Consider the following 4,980-nt stretch of genomic DNA (forward strand, 5'->3'; position numbering starts at 1 on the left):
GGCCAGTTTGGATAGGTTTTGGATAGGTTTGGCACAAGTCGTGTGAATAAAATATAGATTTTCCTACAAATGTGTGGTGATGATGTGTGACAAATTGTTACTTATGACCTATAAGTGGTAATGCATTTAGAAAGAAAGTTGCTACCCCAAAAAACACTGCTAGTTACACTATTGCCATTTTGGATAGGTTTCAGATTAGTTTAGGTTAGGTTTTGGATAGGAAAGGCTCCCAGTTGCACCATTTGCTCTTTCCTCCGTAAAACCTGTTGGGCTGCATCAAATGATATGAAATTGGGCACACATGTAGAAAACAAGTTTGGGAACCAGATTTTTAAAATAACCTATTCCATCATGTAGTTTTTGAAATATTTACAAAAATCCAAGACACAAAGACAGATTTTGTATTTTTCCAGCTGTTTTTGTTATATTCGCATGTCCATAAATTATACACGGGTTATTCATTTCGTTATTGAACTTCCTACAATCGATTGTAAAGGGGTCAACTTTGATTTTAGGTATCAGGCATGTGTCTGTGACTTTTATCATAGATATATATATATATATATATAGAATGACTAGATGTGTTATGACGAGGTCTAGAGCGTCCGCACAGGTCGGCCATCTTACCACAGGCTGGCTTTCTGGCGGGATCATTCGAATCTGAGGTAAACAGAGGTAAGGTAAGTGACCTGCACAAACGTTAATACTCTTATCTCGCTGAAATCTTGATGGATTTACAAACTGTGTGTTTTCTTACAAACATTATTAACGTGGTTATAGTTCTGGATGCTTGAACATGTTGAAATCGCAGCTTTTCTCCTCGAAAAAAAAAACTGACTTAATCGTGCAGTTTAGTTGTGTATCACGCCTAGCTAGGCTACTAGCTATCCAGTAATTTGGGGCGAGGCAGAATTACGCTTTCTTTTCAATATAATACACACATTATAAACATGATTTAACTGAATTTACACATGATTTACTGTCTGGTTGGTTTGTTAAAACGTCTTACATTATGATTTCTACAGGAAATTGCTGACAAGATGCCAGACTTTTGTGCCGCCTATGGCTGCTGTAACCGCTGTTGTCTCGAAACGAGAACCCGAGGGATCACCTTTCACCTGTAGGATGTTACAATATTATGAATTATTTTTAGGATAATCGTTAGTTACTTAGTGGAAGTATGTAAATATTACATAATAGTATTGCTAGATTGTTGTTGACACAAGGTTTAGAATATTTTGTTTAACGTACATAATCACTGAATGTTTGAATATAGTTTGTGTGTTTATCTTATTCTTGAAGTACATACATACATGCTTACATACAGTTACCCCAACATATGATAATCTAGGTGTTTACTTGTGTCCTTGGCCTTAAATGGAAAGATGGATTTAAAATGTTGACAATAATTGATATATCTGGGTACATTTCTCACTTTTGTAAGGTTTCCCAAATCCAGAGAGAGGAGGAGGAAGTGGGAAGTTGCCCTAAGAAGGGACGGTTTTGCTGCCACTGACAGGACACTGATCTGCAGTGAGCACTTCAAGACCGAGGACTTCGACAGGACCGGGCAGACTGTGCGGATTAAAGATGGTGTTGTGCCATCCATTTTCAGCTTCCCAGCACATCTTCAAAGGGTATGTCTATCACTGACCAAAAATAATTTAAGGTGTATAAGACTGATATATCAATATACACGTGATTAAATGTGATCCGTTTTTGTTTCTGCAAGGTATACAATTTGTTGTTTATTACAGCACATTTAGACACTGAAAACTACTTTATTTTAGTCAGTAGCAATAAGAAGCACAACAACTTCAAGACAACTAGAAGACAACCTGCCAATGGACTTGATGCCTGATGTAAGTATTTGCAAGTGAAATGTCACAACTAATGATAGCATCATATAGGTAAGGGATAATGTATAGAATGCCGGTCATTATTGGGAAAATAAGTCCCGACAGGGTGAACAGGACCCCGACACACAGCGGAGGGACTTATTCCCAATAATGACCGGCGTTCTATACATTATCCCGCTTATTACACGGCTACTTTCCAAAACGAAACAATAAACTCTCCACGATATGACTCTTTAGCCTACATAGCCTAGGCTATAGCCTATTTGTTACCATTCATCGTGGCTTTTGCTGAGAAACAAATAGATTACAGATTTAACATAGGCTTGAATGTTGGGAAGGCCCATTCAAGTGAATGGAACTTTCTGCAGCCCTCTGAAAAGCCGTGTAATAAGTAAGGAATAATTGACGACGGGCCATTGAATTATTAGAAAAATAATGCACACCCGAGGTGGTGATGCGGCCACGTTACACCTCGGGTGTGCATTATTTTTCTAATAATTCAACGGTCCGGAGTCAATTATTCCGCTTATACTACGGTTGCCACACCTCAAGACATCGATCAGATGATATATTTCAAGGGATTCGTCCGGTTTTTCTACTTAAATCGCTATTGTGAGTAGGATTATTTCTTCCGCATCTCATCCAACGACTCTTTTGCTAGTTCCAAAACGTCATTAGCTGTTGTTTTTTTGGTGTTTTCTTCGTGTTTTTCTCCCTCGAGTATGTCTAGCTGTTCTTCGCTGATTGTTTTATGTCTTTTGTTGTTGCCGGCTGCCTTTGATGTCCGCTTCCGTTTATGTTGTTTTTCATCTGGACTGTCTAATACTGCTGCAGCCCAGTTGTTGAAAGTTTCATATTCACCGTAAATATTAAAATTTACTTTCGGAAAATCGTCTGTCATGTTGTTTTTGTTAGTCCTGTGTGCTGTATAGGTACTGTATGCTAATTCCCGTTATTACAGTTAACTATGCGAAGTGATATGGAACTGTAATGCGGTCAAGAGAGCTGCCTGGAACTACGTTCGCCGTGCGTTTCCCTGAAAATAATTGCACACCTCAGAACGTTCGTCAGCCAATCAGATTCAAGCATTCAATGGTCCCGTAGTATAACTTGTAATATTAAATCCTTTATCTTGGTGGTACCCAGAAAGGTCTATGATGGTGTTAGTAGTCTATGAGCCCAGTATTATTTGAGGTGGTACTCTGTTAAAAAAAAGTTTGAAAACTACTGGCTATCTCACTTTCTCTGTCATTCCTACACTAGAATGAATAAACATTTGTGAACATCGAAACTACACCCAGGGGTAGACAACCTTTACATTTCGTGTCCAGAGCCACAACACATATTTTTGCCTTACAAGTGGAGAAGCCTATACAATTTCTTAAAAGTATGCTGTTGTGTTGTCTGTTGAAGAACTGTAGAACCCAAAAATGTATTCAGGCTCGCAGAATTGAGATTGAATTGAAGATCGAATTCTTGGAAAAAAAAGTTATTATTATTTTGCCAATACAACAGGGAGCAACTGCAGAGAGGAGAGTGAGGAGGTTGAGGCACAAGCGGGAGCGCAAGCTGCAGGCCACTGAGCACTTGTATGCATTGCCTGCTTCCCCTAAGGCTATAAAGGCCAAATTGCAAACTGCAGCGGGAGAAGAGTAATGCCTTGATCGGGTCAGAGGATGTGTTTGCGCTCGGGGAGCACATCAGTGAAACACAGTATGGCATAGACAGCCACCACCATACACTGTTGACATTAGTTGTTTCCCTGTTTTTTAAGCTAAGGCTACACCACATAGCGAAATTGACTACACTTAGCTTACAAAGCAACAACATGCGACAGAAACTCAACAAATCAGTCCTTTTCAAAGGGTATTAGTCCAATGTGGGTCTCTGGTGGGTCTTCCAGTGAGGATGGACACTGGTTACAGCGGCCCTCACAACCGCACACCACCACCCCACCCCTTTCAAGTGTGCATATTGTATGTAGTTCTCTGCAAACCTATGGTGGCATCATGCCTTCAGTGTGCATATTGTATGTAGTTCTCTGCAAACCTATGGTGGCATCATGCCTTCAGTGTGCATATTGTATGTAGTTCTCTGCAAACCTATGGTGGCATCATGCCTTCAGTGTGTCTTGAACAACCACACATAAAAGGTTGCGCACATTATATTGGTATTTTATCGTATTTGGCTGTAGATAGATTTATGAGTAAAGTTACCAAGACAATAGATTGGCCGTAACACACTCATCCAATTTAAAATCACATTCCCTCTCTCTGTCTCTCTCTCTCACTTTCTCACAAACACACATACAGACACAGGGAGAGAATGTTAACTTTTATCTATTATTTTGTCCGAATGCACCAGAATGCTCCGTTTGTATGTGAAAATGACACATTCACCAGCCGCCACTGATCATGAGTTATAGTAATGCTAACCCACTCTTATCAGGCCCAGCTGGATGAGGACCAGAACCAGCACCACTGGGACACCTTTGTTACTTCGCTAAATTTTTAATGAAAATGTAAAAAAAAAAAAAAAAATCCATCAAATGTCTCTAACACCTCTGTCTAAACATTGATTTTAATAAATCTTCAAAAATCTTTGAAAAGTGCCTTTATAATGTCTAAACAAACTGTTTACTACCATTTTATGTGTAAAAATATTTTTATTAACAATTTGGAAATATGGACTTTAGTTCTTTGTGCTGTGTTATAGTCATCACTGTACAGGGTGGGGATTTTAACATGCAGCGTTTCTTGATGTATATTTGTTAAGGGAAATCTTGTAGGCTTAGTCTACCTATTCTAGAACATTATTCTATTTTTTAGAACATAAGATAATTATTCAAAAGTATTCAGTGTCATAACTACATATTTGACGTTTATAATAAATCAAACCGTTTGAAAATCGGTTAAAAATTGAGCACGTTATGGCTATTTAAAAATTACATGTTTTACTATCAACACAATATTTTGGGTGAGCGAGCAGCCTGTGGTAAGATGGCCGCCATATGCGGACGTTCGACTCCGTTGGCCAGCAACGCAGACGAGACATCTAGTCATTCTATAGATATCTATGACTTTTATATCTGAAGTTATAAGGTAATTATTCCAAAGAGGGA

General features: G+C 38.8%; 1 long non-coding RNA gene across 2 annotated transcripts; it reads left to right on the forward strand.

The window, feature by feature from the left end:
* The first annotated feature begins 367 nt into the window (after nt 1-367).
* LOC140592663 (uncharacterized) lies at nt 368-4,777 on the forward strand. 2 transcript variants are annotated; one of them, XR_011993044.1, is made up of 5 exons: nt 368-680; nt 1,026-1,120; nt 1,445-1,637; nt 1,791-1,862; nt 3,375-4,777. It is a non-coding gene; the product is annotated as an uncharacterized lncRNA (long non-coding RNA). The 2 variants fall into 2 exon arrangements; XR_011993043.1 differs by having other exon boundaries at nt 372-1,120.
* Nucleotides 4,778-4,980: the final 203 nt, after the last annotated feature.

The sequence above is a fragment of the Paramormyrops kingsleyae genome, chromosome 9 (genome assembly GCF_048594095.1).
Source record: "Paramormyrops kingsleyae isolate MSU_618 chromosome 9, PKINGS_0.4, whole genome shotgun sequence".
In the NCBI taxonomy this organism is placed as follows: domain Eukaryota; kingdom Metazoa; phylum Chordata; class Actinopteri; order Osteoglossiformes; family Mormyridae; genus Paramormyrops; species Paramormyrops kingsleyae.